Below are 18041 nucleotides of genomic sequence, written 5' to 3'. Positions count from 1 at the left end.
GTTGTTTTATTATTCCTACAGTCATATATCTTAGTGATATCACTGCCTACGTCATTACCTTCTACTCATGAGACCAAAACCATGCCTACACAGCTATATAAACAAGAGTTTTTGTGTTATCTAAAAGCTTAGCAGTAAATGTCCACTCCCCAAGTTGATTTATAGTGGAATGTCTGACTAATCTCTTATCTCTTACACTCCCTGCAGAGTTCTGTCTCACAGTCACACATTTCTCAGACAGTTTCTTTATAAGAGGCAGAGATTATAAAAGACTGTGGAACAATATTAAACCTTTATAATCAATATATATATTGTTAATCTGTAGTCTAGGACCCTATAAATGTAAGGAGGGAGAGGTCTTATAACCCCTCCCCTTCTATTAATACAACATAAGCATAATCAATTATTATAATACATCAAACATTTGGTACAGCCCCTATCAAGACCCCAAGGTGAACGCCTGACAACAGCTTTGCACACTCTTGGCATTCTCTCAACCAGCTTCAACTGGAATGCATTTCCAACAGTCTTGAAGGAGTTCCCACATAAGCTGAGGACTTGTTGGCTGCTTTTCCTTCACTCTGCTGTCCAACTCATCCCAAACCATCTCAATTTGGTTGAGGTTGGGTGATTGTGGATGCCAAGTCCATCACTCTCCTTCTTGGTCAAATAGCCCTTACACAGCCTGGAGGTGTGTTGGGTCATTGTCCTGTTGAAAAACAAATGATAGTCCCAAGCGCAAACCAGATGGGATGGCGTATTGCTGCAGAATGCTGTGGTAGCCATGCTGGTTAAGTGTGCCTTGAATTCTAAATAAATCACAGACAGTGTCACTAGCAAAGCACCCCCACACAATCACACCACCTCCTCCATGCTTCATGGTGGGAACTATTATATAATTATTTAGAATTCAAGGCACACTTAACCAGCATGGCAGAGGTCATCTGTTCACCTACTCTGTGTCTCACAAACACACAGCGGTTGGAACCAACAATCTCAGATTTGGACTCATCAGACCAAAGGACAGATTTCCACCGGTCTAATGTCCATTGCCCATGTTTCTTGGCACAAGAAAGTATCTTCTTCTTATTGGTGTACTTTAGTAGTGGTTTCTTTGCAGTAATTCGACCATGAAGGCCGGGTTCACAGTCTCCTCTGAACAGTTGATGTTGAGCTGTGTCTGTTACTTGAACTCTGTGAAGCATTTATTTGGGCTGCAATTTCTGAGGCTGGTAACTCTATTGAACCTATCCTCTGCAGCAGAGGTAACTCTGGGTCTTCCTTTCCTGTGGCGGTCCTCATGAGAGCCAGTTTCATCATAGCTCTTGATGGTTTTTGCGACTGCACTTGAAGAAACTTTCAAAGTTCTTGACATTTCCCGCATTGACTGACCTTCATGTCTTAAAGCAATGATGGACTGTGGTTTCTCTTTGATTATTTGAGCTGTTCTTGCCATAATATGGGCTGGGTCTTTTACCAAAGAGGGCTATCTTCTGTATACCACCCCTACCTTGTCACAACAGAACTGATTGTCTCAAACGCATTAAGGGAAGGAATTCCACAAATTAACTTATAACAAGGCACACCTGTTATTTGAAATGCATTCCAGGTGACTACCACATGAAGCTGGTTGAGAATGTCAAAAGTGTGCAAAGTTGTCATCAAGGCAAAGGGTGGCTATTTTGAAGAATCTCAAATATTTGTTTAACACTTTTTTTTGTTACTACATGATTCCATATGTGTTATTTCATAGTTCTGATGTCTTCACTATTATTCTACAATGTAGAAAATAGTACAAATAAAGAAAAACATTGGAATGAGTAGGTGTGTCCAAACTTTTTATTGGTACTGTATGCTTGTAAATTTTTCATTAAAAATAACCATTGTGTTTGAGTGTCCATATAGCTGTACCATGATATTTGCATTGCTACAAAGTAACCCTCCAATTGTTCTCGACTATTCCACCCGCTAAATCCTCTCCCCATCCCAAGTTGGGTTGTCATCCCAGTGACCGGCAGACCACCCCCGTCTTCCCGGATCCCTAGGCCCCCGAGAGGCCAGGACCTATCCTTCGAAAAAAGATAACACAGTTCCACCCACAGAACAGAAGCAGATCAATCTCTAAAAGTATTTCCAATGCTCTCATCTCAATTTGCTTTATATATAACTATTCAAAATATATATTCAAAAATCGTGCGTATCTTAATTTCCATCATTAACAATTAATATGCGTAATAATGTTGGCAGTTCATACAAATGATTGTTACCTATAACCAGGATTGCCATTGCATTACATTACATTTTTGTTAAGCAATTATTATTTTAGCAAACAATTATTGTGATTCCTCCTATATTGTCCTTAACATCCTTGGCCCCAAGCAATAGATGTGGGATACATACACACAAACACATACTCTTACACACTCTACCCCCTTCCCCCACAATCAACCATAAGCTCAGATGCTCAACAGTTGTTACATCCCAGAGCCCAACTCAAGAAAGGACCTGATTTATGAATGCATATACAGTTACAGCTGTTTGAGAAATCATGCAAGATTGAGCAAAGATTTGAGAATTGATTAACCAATGTCAAGTCTTAGGTGATGAAGATCAGATCCACCCCCTTCCCCTGAAAACACACACACACTGGTCCTCCTGACCATTTTCCCAAGCATCTCTCTGCAGTCAGACATACGGAATTGTTTTAAGATGGTCATACTATGGATCATTTAACAATTAGATTTTGAATTTTAGGGCCCTTACAGGTATTAAAAATATATATACACAAAAATAAAATATTGAATTTGGCCTTTACTACTATAACCCAGAGAAATGCATTGAATAACACATTCATACTGTAAGTTACAAAAAAGACAGTAAAAAAATAAATCATAAGATACCAGGTTAAGGGGGGGTCGTAGGACAGGATAGAGAACATCATCATGATTGTGAGAATATCCCCTTTCCACAGTAGGGTCTCATTAGTTTGTAGTTGGTTCGGACGCCTCATGGGTCTCCCGGTCGTGGCCGGCTGCGACACAGCCTGGGATCGAACCTGGGTCTGTAGTGACACCTCTAGCACTTGGGAGGCCATGTAGTTGGGTTTTAAGGAGAGAAATCACCTTTGGTTTCATGGAGATTCTACAGACGGCTCCTGAGGTATTTCCTGATCCTGTCCTCTCACTCTAAAATAACAGTAAGTGATTAAGATCATGTGTTGCCACAGACACTCATGCACTGCAGAAGCCTGAAAAAGCTGAAAGCTCATGTATCATTGATGGTATACGGTAAGTTAGGAAATGGATGTCATAAGTGTGTGTGTACAGCATCAAAGTCTAAGGGAGCATAACTGGAATCCACATTGTTCAAATGCAGTACCTGAATTGCTGATGACCCTTATACAATGTGCACTAAAATAACATCAATAATAACATCAAAAATCGGAAAACTGCAGCATTTGTGTATACGTGAGCGCGTGTCTGGAATGAATGTTTTCCTTAGGAAAGCTAAAATGTCCTGGGTCTCAGGGGTAGCCGGCTGATAAAATTATTATATTTAAGAGCTGGTCCCAGACTCCCAGTGGACCATAACTTACCATGCTACAGTACACAGTGCCTTGAAGTATACAACACAGTGCTTTAGCCTTCACGGCCAGAGTATGATTTAAAGTCTGTCTTGGAAGGCACCACCCTGACACAGTAATTACTAAGAAGAGGTCAAACACACATCTATAAATTGAACGTTATAACATAACTGTCTGATGATAAATTGAATGCAAACTTTCCTATGTGTCTGTGTTTTTTTTCTTTCTTTCTGCAGCGCAGACAATAAAACATTTTCCGACTTGGAATCCTTGGTATTGTTTTGGAAAAGAGAGAGGGGTCCGGAGGAAGGGAGAGAGAGAGAGGCGTTTGAAAGCTGGAGCTGCTGATGAGATTAGAATGAGCTGGTCACAGAAACAGAGACAGACAGCATCAGGGAACGAGGGAGGAAAGGAGGGAGGACTCAGCAGTGGCTCTGCTCTATCTGACCAGACCCTCCTGCCTGTACCCAGATGTCAGGGAATAATGGGCTTTGCATGCATGAACCAAACTTTACATGCATGAACCCAACTTTCCCACAACAGCCCAAAACCTGCAGTGGAAGACAGCATCTACGCCCACAAAATGTACACACCAGTCACAGACACATGTGCACGCTCATTCGCACACACACACAATGAGAAGAGGTATTGTAGGAAGTTTCCCAAAATCTAGCTATAGTCCTAAGATCACATCCCTGCAGTTTGGGTATGAAATTGTTTGCCAGGCGTTAGCTCGATTCCATTTCCTCTTGAGAGCATTTTCCATGTGATGCTCCAAAACTTTCCCAGAATCTAACAGAACTGCTAATAAGGCCTTTCTATGTGTAAAACTGACCTCGCTATTGAATGAAAGAGGGATTTGATGTCCTTGTGTGGGAGTGTATTACCGTTTTGCCATCATGTCAATGCACAATTCTCCAATGTATCTTGATTCATCCCTGAAAAGCAATCATCTCTGGGTGAGTTTGCTCTGATAACAGTTTTTGCACTTAAAATGTGTCCTAAAGCCTAGTTTGCCTGTGTCAGTAGAAAAGTGGTTTGGGATGGGAAAGATTCATCCAACTATGTTGTAAGTAATATCCTCTTCGACGCCACAGGTTTATACAATCACGGTTAGGATCTGCTCTGAACTGTTTTCTGTTGTCAGAACTATTGCCGAGAACTGTCTGCTGATGGCTATAAACTACTGCTTGAAAATGCCTTAACTTTTTGCAACACCACGGCAGGATCAATTTCTCAAACAAAGCACAATTGCACAAGTTTCCTACAACACTGGAAAAACTCCAGCAACATCAACAGATTCAAATAAAAAAACAAATTTACAAGCTTGCATATTTATTGCACTACTTTTAAAATTGCCAAAAAAAAGTACATGGGATACTGTAAGTTAAGTGCATCGTTGTAATAATTTTGCAAAGCTGGCATATCGTGTTTTTTTCTCCAACCATATACAGTGGTAATTACTGAATACCTGACTCAACACACTACAGCACATCCTGCATATGCTATTCACTTTGCTATGTACAAAATAGCTTTCATATTAACTAGTCTGAAAGGAAAGAACTGCAAGAGGAAAAATTTGTAACAAATCAACTCAATGAGGAAGAGAGCAAGCGATCAATAACACTAGAACATGCTGGTACAAAAAGGTCCCCAGAATCGAGGGAGAATGGAAGACAAAAGAATAATAACATGGGCTTTCAAGTTGGTTATTATCATATTAATATTAGAATCTTTAACAAAATAAATTAACAGGGAAGCAAAGACAAAACTGCAAATACTGACATTACATTGATGTTTTAAATCTATAGCTAAAAACAATAAAAAGCTTTTTGGTTTTAGTTTGTCTGTTTTATAACAAAGTAAGCTTCTCATCAACATCAATTTACAAAATCATTCAAAAAATACATAAAATAAAAAGATTGTTCTATTCTAACTTTATGCTACATGTGCACCATTTGGAAAATTGTATTAAATTTTTTTTAAACAAGATTATATGCATCATGTGATTCCAGTCTCACGTTAACTAACATTAAGTCACACATGACTGTCTATAGGATTAAGTCATATCTAGCTGGTGAAGGAGATGAGGAAAAGTTGAAACCCTGAACCCAAACCCAAACAGGCTGGGCCTTAAAACACATTGAGTGTGTTCATTCCTTTTAGCGTTTAACTCTATCAAGTTCTCTCAAGTGCCATTTTTGAAAAGCATGACTTATCAAAAAAAATAACCTTCATTTTACGTTTTACTGTTTACTTATTCTAATCAACTTGAAGCAGATATCAGACATTAACATTGCGTTATGCTGTGGCTTCTTCTATACGTTTCCATGTGACAAATTCATAACTCACTCGTATGTGTGCAAAATCTCTTAGGAGATCTCCGTTACACACAAACATGCACAAACTGCACTTTTGGTTTCGAGATTGTCTGTCAATCAAAACACACCAACTCAAAAAAGCTTAACATTTTCTAAAAGTGACCAGTGCTGGGTACTACTAGATACATTGTATACCTTTGAATGCACATGTCAGTATTAAAGGGTAACTAGTGTTTTTAACAATTGCAGTTTTGTGATTGCTCCCATCAACATGGTGTATCCTCAAATCTTCTCACATGAATCCTCTTTTCCTTCAGTAAAACATTGACCATGATAAAAGTTTATATTTCCTCAAATCTTAAATCCAATGAGAAAGCCACACAGAAAACAGTGAAAAACTAAGCCAATCCAGACCAAGTTACAACAACCATGACAACAAAGAACCAACACCTTCTTTACTCAGAATGTGAAAGTAAAACAAGAAAACCCATCTCGGCTACCTTTCCAAGGAGCAGATTAAAGTCCAAAATAGCACCAATCATCAGTGTCTCAGTTCCGTGGCAGCATCTCACTCACTTACCACAAGGGAACAATGCATTTCTACTATAGCTACTTCTATAGGCTACATCACAGCGTACATAACTGTCTACACATGGTTTTATACTAGCAACAAACAATCTAAAACTTTAAAAAAGCAAACCTACTTAAAACCATAAACGTTTCAAATACAAAAACACACTACCAAGCATTTACTAGCTAACATGGAAAAAGGGGGGACTCTTAGCCTCAGTAAATACTGTAGAGTGTGTAAATATTAAGAGTTTTGAGAATGAGAGAAGAATTTGAGAGCTGAAGGGTGTGGATCACCTGAAGAGCAGAGCAATTAGGACTGTTAAAACGTAAAATCGTGAACCCAACGTTTGAATGGTTACGCTTCGAGGTGCAACCACTCCCTTAAAAAGACGTTGAAGAGTGTGTTTTGTAGAGATAATGATACAGGTCTAGGCCTAGCTTAATACTGTGTTAAGGAGCGATCACATACTGCAGTTGAGCGTGTGAACAATGCAGAGAGCACTGAGTGAGTGTTAAAACATAAATAGGAGGATAATGCTGCTGTTTGAACTGTGTTTTGTTCTGTGGCAGAGTGGATGACATGCTGCTGCCTGTCAGTTACTGTACTCAGCCCACAAGGGGCCACCTGTAGAATTCGTAAACGTAGACGTGGGTCTCTGCTAGCCTGGTCCCAGATCTGTTTGTGCAGTCACCAAAGCCATGGAAGACAGCACAAACAGACCTGGGATCAGGCTAGGTCACTGCTGTTGGAGACTGTGTTATTACATTGCTTTGTGTCATTCGGCTTTTCCTCTCCTTCCTGAAAACAAACATATCATCAAGGCTTAGAGTCCCTAACAAGCTACTGTACATCTATCTAATGTGTTAATAAATCACAAAAATAGACAGAGAAGGTATGAAACTTCAGAGTCATCATGATGTCATCTACACCCCCCCACCCGACCCCTTTCCCTTCCCCCCAAAAAGGTTAGACATGATTACAAAAATCAGAAATTAAAATACATATTTTTTTTCTCTCATTTGTTCTTTATGATGACAGTGTTTTGTTTCTCCCAGGAAGGAGCGAAGGGAAGGACTGGTGAGTTGTTTTGTTGCTGCTCCCCTTTGGTCCGACCGACAGTGACCTGCAGTCTTTTCTGTGAAAAAAAGGAAAAAGTAAATTCAAAATTTTAGACATGATAATATAATCAACAACGACTGCTTGTGTGGATACTCTAGGTTGAGACTTGCCAAAAGACTTTCCAATTACATCATACGGAAGAAACTTCTGTAAATTCAGCTATATGCAGATTTAGGGTCTGACAACATAATACTAGGAAACCTTTTTAACCACAATTTAGCCCAGGCTAGAGCAGGTTTCTCAGGATGTGTATCAGCTGTTAGAACGAGATAATGACACCTTTACAGTCCATTAAATAATACAGTAGCATTGCACTGTCATTCATTAATGGACTTGGCTGTTCTTACCTCAGGGGAGCCATCATAGCCTGTTAATTTCAGTCTGAGGGTTAAACTGGTACCTAAGACCAAGAGAGACAAGCATGAAATATAACTGTTTGATTCATGAACAACAGTGAGTAAGTGATCCCTAGCTGCAATTCATTACCCTAGAACTCACAACGAGACAAGCCAACACAAAACAGAAAAGACAATAAGGGATCTGAGTAAACACATTTACTGTTGCTTAAGCTAGCATCATATTATAAAGTAGACTATAACTGTTAGGCCTACTCCTGGGCAATCCATGTTCTGAATCCAAATGCTCAAAACAGACTCAAGGGGATCTTTATGACCAAACAGTTCAACTCAGCTCTTGCAATATTGAACTAGAAGGCAGGACGACACACAAACATTGGAAAATAAATTTCTAGGACGGAGAAAAATGTAATGTAAAAACAACCGAACTAGCCCTTCCTAGAATTTTCACATAACTTGAACTCAATACTCCTGGAGAATCTGCCCTCCTAATTCCTTCCTTCCTTCTTACCACAACTTAGTAGTTTAACATGACTTAGTAGTTTAACATGACTTAGTAGTTTAACATGACTTAGTAGTTTAAATGCACATGTTATATTTACAGTACAGTAAAGTAGAGGCAGTTATATTTACAGTACAGTAAACTAGAGGCAGTAGGGAAGGCCACCTGTTTAAAACATAGACTGTCCTTTCCACTTCCCAGACTGCAGCTTGGAGCGCCTCCAGGCAACACCAGTCAAATGAGGTCACATTTTTCCCCCAGCGGCAGTCCACTGCATTGAGGCTGTCTCGAACTCACTGAACCCACAGGCAGCCATGAGCTAGCATAGACAGTGCTGCTGCGTCGGAGCCATGGACTTATATAACTGGTCAGAGGCCTGCTCATTGCTGAGCAGTAGTGATGATACTGTACCAGCTAAAGCTGTGATTGGGTCATAAATACCGGTATATCACTCTGATTGGACAAGGGAAGGCACGCTTGTATCATTACAGCATCTGATTGGTGATGGTTTAGTGTGATGTTCTGATTTGGTTGTAGGTTCCTTCCACCATTGGTTAGATTAGGATATGATACTTGCCATGGATCATACTTGCCATGGATTGTTTAAAATGCAGATTATATTGCCAATAGCAATACTGTTCCCCTATAATCTTGAATACACAGACAATACATAGAGCAAATTATGATAAAACAATATAGTAACACGTCAAAGCAATAGCCTAGAGCTACATGTGACAATATGTTGATTTTAATTATCCTATCTATGGTTAGGTTGAGATCTGTGAATTTTAACAGGGCAACATCAAATTTTACCTTGATTATCTGCAAGAGCCGCATTTCTACTGCATAGTCAGTCTGGCATCAGGGCAAGTGTGGGACTGCGAGATAAAAAAATATATATATCCACAAATGTTTTATCATACGTGCACTACAGACATAATTGAAGAAGCATCAAGCACTCAGTGACAGTCAGTATACATTAAATAAACGGCATCTCAATGCACGATAATGCGCCATGCAGTAAGAGCGTATTATCAAATACATGTGTGCAGAAGGCAGACAAAAAAAACGACTTCATCTTTTTGACTAAAAAAAGATGTAGCTCGTAAAAAGAGCAAGCAGCCTTGCGGGGAGAGAACCCCATACACGGCTGCGTTGACCCAACTGCCACCGTCTAAATACAGATTCACGCAATCCCTGAATTAGCACCTGCCGGTGCTTCACAAATGTATCATTCAACAGCAATGCACCTCGCTACATTGTGATTGTTACAGTTAATATCGTAATGTGTCAAGTAATATAATATTACAAATATAGCTAGCTACTAAATTAAAATACCAATGCTGCTGCATAAATTTGCTGGTCTGTAAGCAATAATCCAGCGTTTACGTCAAGCAAATTGTATTTGCCGTCTTGCTAGCCTCTCAGACAAAGAAAGGGGTTTGCATTCAGTCTACGCCTGAAACTGCTAGCTAGGGTTGGCTCGCGCTGTATGACAGTGCAACACCAAAATGCCATGCCAGCTTGGCAGCTCGCTAGTTAGTGAGCTAGCTAGCTAATCCACATAGCTGGCTAGCTTACCCACATAGTTAGCTAGCTAACGTAGCTAGACCGGCAAAAATAAAACATACGTCTGCTAACACACAATTATGTTGCTATTGGCTAGCCAGCTAACCAAATTCGATAAGTAACATCGAACAGCTCATTGTAATTAAATGTACTTACAGATTGAAGCCCCATTATACTAAAGTAATTTCCATGAGTTCGCTAGCCAGCTAGCGGTGGGGAGGCTAGCTGGCGCTGATGAAGTTTCAATTTTACTGGCCCAATGTTGAATATGTGTAGCTAGTAAAAACGGCAAGCAGCCTTGCGGGGACAGAACCCCATACACGGCTGCGTTGACCCAACTGCCACCGTCTTTAACTAACTAGCTAGCTGTTGGCTCGGGGCCAGGCCCCCCATTACATCTGCAGTAGTGTACAGTCAGACTGCTCGGTGCTTACTCGGCAGTCTGCGGTAACTCAAGGTCCCCCTCTGTCTGGGAGAGACAGCTTCTCCAATCAGAGCGAAGGCCGGTGGAGCCAACCTCTAAACATTGAGGGGATTCGATTAATCTTGCCCGGGCGCCATTATAAGCGTGTTTTGCACCGGCTGAAAGTTGACTCCATTGAGTTCGAAACCGGGTTGCTTCCAGGGCGTGAACTTGGTGCCCCACTCTGTCCGACGGAGAAATCGGCTCAAAACAAACGTGACGTAATTAAGCACGTGTAGTAATGAGCAGGATTCGGTGTTTTCACATGCAAAAGTGCCTTCCCAATGAAAACTATTTTAAAAATCCAAACATAAATTCTATGGAAAATAGGTATTGTATGTTTCTGGACGATGTACCATGTTGACAACATGATAGAGTGGCGCAGATTACTGTTCCATTTGACAATGTCGCTCCTCCCTCACCGCTTTTGCTCGGTCACGTCACGGGCCATAGACCAATACCCCGCGGCTCAGCATAATCGAATTCGAAAATTAGGTGCACTCGATTTAGTTCACAGTGTACGACATGGTAAAAAATGGTGGTGGCGGTGTAGATAGGCCTACAACTGAAACCCTACTAGTAGGAGGCTGTATTAAAACCACAGATACAGTGGGGAGAACAAGTATTTGATACACTGCCGATTTTGCAGGTTTTCCTACTTACAAAGCATGTAGAGGTCTGTAATTTTTATCATAGGTACACTTCAACTGTGAGAGGCGGAATCTAAAACAAAAATCCAGAAAATCACATTGTATGATTTTTAAGTAATTAATTTGCATTTTATTGCGTGACATAAGTATTTGATCACCTACCAACCAGTAAGAATTCCGGCTCTCACAGACCTGTTAGTTTTACTTTAAGAAGCCCTCCTGTTCTCCACTCATTACCTGTATTAACTGCACCTGTTTGAACTCATTACCTGTATAAAAGACACCTGTCCACACACTCAATCAAACAGACTCCAACCTCTCCACAATGGCCAAGACCAGAAAGCTGTGTAAGGACATCAGGGATAAAATTGTAGACCTGCACAAGGCTGGGATGGGCTACAGGACAATAGGCAAGCAGCTTGGTGAGAAGGCAACAACTGTTGGCGCAATTATTAGAAAATGGAAGAAGTTCAAGATGACGGTCAATCACCCTCGGTCTGGGGCTCCATGCAAGATCTCACCTCGTGGGGCATCAATGATCATGAGGAAGGTGAGGGATCAGCCCAGAACTACACGGCAGGACCTGGTCAATGACCTGAAGAGAGCTGGGACCACAGTCTCAAAGAAAACCATTAGTAACACATTACGCCGTCATGGATTAAAATACTGCAGCGCACGCAAGGTCCCCCTGCTCAAGCCAGCGCATGTCCAGGCCCGTCTGAAGTTTGCCAATGACCATCTGGATGATCCAGAGGAGGAATGGGTGAAGGTCATGTGGTCTGATGAGACAAAAATAGAGCTTTTTGGTCTAAACTCCACTCGCCGTGTTTGGAGGAAGAAGAAGGATGAGTACAGCCCCAAGAACACCATCCCAATCGTGAAGCATGGAGGTGGAAACATCATTCTTTGGGGATGCTCTTCTGCAAAGGGGACAGGACGACTGCACCGTATTGAGGGGAGGATGGATGGGGCCATGTATCGCGAGATCTTGGCCAACAACCTCCTTCCCTCAGTAAGAGCATTGAAGATGGGTCGTGGCTGGGTCTTCCAGCATGACAACGACCCGCAACACACAGCCAGGGCAACTAAGGAGTGGCTCCGTAAGAAGCATCTCAAGGTCCCGGAGTGGCCTAGCCAGTCTCCAGACCTGAACCCAATAGAAAATCTTTGGAGGGAGCTGAAAGTCCGTATTGCCCAGCGACAGCCCCGAAACCTGAAGGATCTGGAGAAGGTCTGTATGGAGGAGTGGGCCAAAATCCCTGCTGCAGTGTGTGCAAACCTGGTCAAGAACTACAGGAAACGTATGATCTCTGTAATTGCAAACAAAGGTTTCTGTACTAAATATTAAGTTCTGCTTTTCTGATGTATCAAATACTTATGTCATGCAATAAAATGCTAATTAATTACTTAAAAATCATACAATGTGATTTTCTGGATTTTTGTTTTAGATTCCGTCTCTCACAGTTGAAGTGTACCTATGATAAAAATGACAGACCTCTACATGCTTTGTAAGTAGGAAAACCTGCAAAATCGGCAGTGTATCAAATACTTGTTCTCCCCACTGTATGTAAATGTAGGATATGTCCCAATGATCTATCCTTCTTCCCAAACGGTGTTCCCTTCACTGATTTTAAAGGAAATTACTGATATATAGTGGGAACTCCCACAAGTCCATGTCATGCCTCCACCAATCCAATGATCTTAGATTTGTGGTAAATAGTGAATGAGGGCACAATGCACTATTATTGGGAAGCACCAGTAGATTCCATTGTCTGTTTCTTGTAGTGAATAACGGAAGTATACATACCAAAATCGTGACCGTGCACATGGTATTTATTTTATATATTTTTTTATTTAACTAGGCAAGTCAGTTAAGAATAAATTCTTATTTACAATGGCGGCCTATCTCGGCCAAACCCTAACGACGCTGGTCCAACTGTGCACCGCCCTATGGTATGCAGGACCCACGAGTACAAATCAAATACACCTGTGTAATTCACCCAGACTGGACCCTGGATGTGGATTCCCTTGAACGTCCACTACCAACAGAAGCTCTACCACTTCTTCCCTGGAGGATAATGCACTTCAATTATTCCCTATATTTTGACTTAATTGGTTCCTGATTACAGATTACAGTATCCAGTTTATCGCCACAATTAGTGGTTCGGAGTTATCCTCAAAAACGTTTATGACAATCTACCATTGCATGTTCATAATCAGAGACAGACATTACTAATGATGAGTTCATACTGGCTTAAAACATTGACTGGCAAGTAATACCTCCCATGTAGTGATTATTTCACATCTTTAAGGCAGAACAGAAACTGTTGGAAAACCCCTGATTAATTTAAAAGCATAGGTTCTATAAATCTGAATTCCTTTACATCTATTCAACATGGACCAAACGAAGAGTGGCACTGCACAAGGGCTGACTGTGAGAGGGTAGAATATTTATGTAGTGAGGTCACCTAGTAACATGCAGCCTCGTCTCTTCGATCTCACTGCCTCTCTATGCTGCTTGGAAATTAAACATCTGCACATTCCTCCCCCATCCCCCCGACACACAGCAACAACAAAAAAAGACTACACTCAAATGCTGAAGTTTTCATTGCACTTTTAAGGCTTTTGAGATCATGTGTCCTCTTAATTTCGGTTGAGACTAACTAAGATGATATCCATGCTATCTTCTCCAAAATAACAGCACAATATTTTGGGAAAGACTTCATAACATATTTCTTAGTGAAGTAAGGTTCTGCATAGGTGGTCTGCAAGAAGCAGTGTTTAGTGTGCAGCAGGACTGTTCTACACTAGTCCAGTTTCAAGTACCCTCTGACCATTCTTATACATTTCTTTTACTTTTCTATACTCAGTTTTCTATAATGTAGCAAGACATAACACTAAAGGAGACATTAACGTATAAAATTGTATTCACATGAGCTACATAACAGCTACGTTAGTTTGAACAGTGGCTGCAGAACATAATAAATCCTTGAAATTGGACTCATGATCTGTGCACGGTTTCTGTGAGTTTGTCACTTGTACATGTATTAAATGAGAGGTTTCTGTGCAGAGCCATTTGAAAATATATTTCCTGTATCTTCAGGTAGCATGAAATAAAGAAACAAGTGTTGACATCGCTGTGGTGTCCCTCAAGCTGGGTCTTGTTCATACACCAAGAAAGAAAAACTATAAATGTTCAGGGAATACACCCCTTCCAGTATATCTGATCAACATTAAAATAAACATATATACAATGCTCATTTTTAGACAATGGTTTCCGATTTAAATGTAAACAATGCTTCAAATAAAAACACAAATCTGAATGTGAAAGTCCCTGAGTAAACTGCCAAACTCTCCGATGTAGAAGAGTGAGTTAACACTGATTTCAACTATTCTGCTTGTATGCAGATGGAGAAAAATGACCATGAATGTCTAGCTTAGTTTGAAAAAATATAACCAAATAAATATATTTTAGAATATATAGATTACCCAAAAGGCTAGAAGATATGATTGGGGTGAAAGAGCCCAAAATGTAATCATCCAATATGGGACATTGGCAAAGCTTCTAGGTGCCAGTTTGGACAAAACATTTATGATTTGAAGATACATTTTCACTTGTTTGTTTTCCCTGTTGCCATCTTGTGGCCAAATCTATTCACTGCAAGCATAAAACAGCATAACCACAAGCAGAGACGTCATTTTACTGCTATCTACACAAACATACGTGCAAAGAACCCTGATTTTTCTCAAGCACAATCTTTCAAGGATTTCTTAACATTTTGTTTTCCAGTTTGATTCAAACCGAGAGTGCCTTCCTGTTCTCCTTTCACTTTCTCCTCCTTTCTCCCCCTCTCATCCCTCACTTTCCTCAACCTCAGTGAAGAAGTACTGGGACACGTTGAGGGGTTCCTCGCCTGCTGAACAGCTGTCTACACAGGGAGACGTACTGGGCTGGGTGGCTGGCACCTGAGAAGGCTAGTGGAGAGAGAGATGGGGAGGGACAGAGAGAAAGAGAGAGCGGGAGAGAGAGTAGGACAGAAGCACAATAATAATTCTGTGTCTGATCGTACAAGATTGTTCCCACAATGGTAGATCAATGTTTTTGTGTTCAGTGCAATTTTACAGAGGTAAAATATCACCACATGTTGTCCATCTCTTTACCTTGGTAGCTGTAGTACATTGGGAAGTATTGGGATCTGGGTCTGAGTGGAAGGCCTGGACATCAGAGGGCTGTTCCCAGGTCACCCTGGGGGAACTGTCTGGCTTAGTGACCGTTCTGGTGGAACTAATGGTGGTGTTTCTGGTGGAGGGGGCAGGCATGGTTCTGGTGGTGGAGGGGGCTGGCGCCGCCCGTTTCCCCCCTGGCCGGGTGGTGTTGACCTGGGGCCTCTGAGGGGCTGCTCTGGGCCCTCGAGGAGGGGCAGAGGGGGCAGCTGCAGTGGTGCTGGTTTTATTGGACATGAAAGAAAGAAATCCTCTGGGTCTCCTACTAGGCCTATAGAGGGAAGGAATATTAAAGGATTTAAATCAATAATTATTCCTAATCAATCAATCTAATCAATGGAAGACATTAACCAAATGTGTCCTGTCAACAACAACTATAATTCAACATGAGGTCCTTTCAACTACTTGAGATTTCATATTTTATTGAGGAGTTTACAACTAATAGATTGTACAAACTGAGACAGATGGAGAGATTGACAGGTATTAGAATCTTCACCTGCTCAAGGGGCCACTCGTAGCCAGCGGTGTCATTTGATGGGCAGCCTGAGACTCCGCCACTGACCTACTGTCCTCCATCTCGTCCCCTCCAGTGGGCGTGTCCTCCTCTGTCTCTGTGAGGTCTAAACGGCCCACAATCTCCTGCTGTGGCTCCTCAGCCGCCACCTCTCCTGATGCTGTTCCTGTGACGGAGGGACCTGGCTGGGCTGGGGGGCTGGGGGCTGTGGGGTGGTCCGTCTCTGGGGTGGTGGTGGTGGTATGGTCTGGGGTGGAGGCTGTGGGGTGGTCCGTCTCTGGGGTGGTGGTGGTGGTATGGTCTGGGGTGGAGGCTGTGGGGTGGTCCGTCTCTGGGGTGGTGGTATGGTCTGGGGTGGAGGCTGTGGGGTGGTCCGTCTCTGGGATGGTGGTATGGTCTGGGGTGGAGGCTGTGGGGTGGTCCGTCTCTGGGGTGGTGGTGGTGGTATGGTCTGGGGTGGAGGCTGTGGGGTGGTCCGTCTCTGGGGTGGTGGTGGTGGTATGGTCTGGGGTGGAGGCTGTGGGGTGGTCCGTCTCTGGGATGGTGGTGGTATGGTCTGGGGTGGAGGCTGTGGGGTGGTCTGTCTCTGGGATGGTGGTATGGTCTGAGGTGGAGGCTGTGGGGTGGTCCGTCTCTGGGATGGTGGTATGGTCTGGGGTGGAGGCTGTGGGGTGGTCCGTCTCTGGGATGGTGGTATGGTCTGGGGTGGAGGCTGTCTTATGGTCCGTCTCTGGGATGGTGGTGGTGGTATGGTCTGGGGTAGAGGCTGTGGGGTGGTCTGTCTCTGGGATGGTGGTATGGTCTGAGGTGGAGGCTGTGGGGTGGTCCGTCTCTGGGATGGTGGTATGGTCTGGGGTGGAGGCTGTCTTATGGTCCGTCTCTGGGATGGTGGTGGTGGTATGGTCTGGGGTAGAGGCTGTGGGGTGGTCTGTCTCTGGGATGGTGGTGGTGGTATGGTCTGGGGTAGAGGCTGTGGGGTGGTCCGTCTCTGGGATGGTGGTGGTGGTATGGTCTGGGGTAGAGGCTGACACAGCCTCCTTGGCTAGAACCGAACAACTGGGCTGTTTCCTTACTGCTGTGTTAGGTTTCATCTGCAGTTTGTCTAGGTCACACAGACAGAACTATATGAAAAACATATTACACAATACAATAGATGGATGGAAGGATGATGAATAGATGGATGGAAGGATGGATAGGATGGATAGGTAGGATGGATAGAATGATGGATGGATAGAAGGATAAAATAATGGATGGATACAAGGATGGATGGATAGATGGTTGGATAAAAGGATGGATGGATAGAAGAATGGATGGATTGATAAAAGGATGGATGGATTGATAGAAGAATAGAAGAATGGATGGATTGATAGAAGAATGGATGAATGAATGGATGAACAGAAGGATGGATGGATAGAAGAATGGATGGATAAAAGGATAAAAGGATGGATGAATGGATGGCATTGAATGAACAAACAATGGAAAACATGTGTCTGTTAAACATTGTATTAGATGTACAACTACTGTGTATTCTGTGCCCACCTCTCCTGGCTCTCTCTGGCACTTTCCTCTTAAAAGGAGGATCTATGTCCTCCCTAGTCTCCGCATCAGCCATGGAGTCTTCTGAGGGATTGGCTGAGGCACACACATCTACTGGGCCTGCTGTGGAGCCAGACTCCACTTCCTTGATACTGATGTATGTGGGTTGAGGGACGACCTCATCAAATGACATGGGCTCAGGGGCTTTACAGAGGATACCAGCATACCCTTCCTCCAAACCACATCCAGGGCCAACAATATCACTGCTGAAGGAGAGGAGAGGCATATGTTAGGTGACGAGAGACCGAGAGCACAAAAGCGAGAGATGGCGAGAGAGAGAGAGAGAGAGAGAGAGAGAGAGAGAGAGAGAGAGAGAGAGAGAGAGAGAATGTACAATGATATGGTACGTGGTGGAAAAAGTACTCAATTGTCATACTTGAGTGAAAGTAAAGATACCTTAATAGGAAATGACTCAAGTAAAAGTGAAAATCACCCAGTAAAATACTACTTGAGTAAAAGTCTAAAAGTATTTGGTTTTAAATATACTTTAGTATCAAAAGTAAATGTAATTGCAAAAATGGACTTAAGTATAAAAAGTAAAAGTATGAATCATTTGAAATTCCTTATATT

At 42.3% G+C, this 18041-nt stretch overlaps 1 long non-coding RNA gene across 1 annotated transcript; it reads right to left on the bottom strand.

The window, feature by feature from the left end:
- Positions 1-4901: 4901 nt before the first annotated feature.
- LOC139537660 (uncharacterized) lies at positions 4902-10514 on the bottom strand. Its single transcript, XR_011667580.1, has 4 exons — positions 10181-10514; positions 9269-9333; positions 7945-7997; positions 4902-7613 (listed from the first exon to the last, which is right to left on the bottom strand). It is a non-coding gene; the product is annotated as an uncharacterized lncRNA (long non-coding RNA).
- Between the last annotated feature and the right edge of the window lie 7527 nt (positions 10515-18041).

Source organism: Salvelinus alpinus, chromosome 1, assembly GCF_045679555.1.
Source record: "Salvelinus alpinus chromosome 1, SLU_Salpinus.1, whole genome shotgun sequence".
In the NCBI taxonomy this organism is placed as follows: domain Eukaryota; kingdom Metazoa; phylum Chordata; class Actinopteri; order Salmoniformes; family Salmonidae; genus Salvelinus; species Salvelinus alpinus.
The sequence above is the reverse complement of the archived record's forward strand: the minus strand, read 5'-3'. Positions and strand labels throughout refer to the sequence as shown.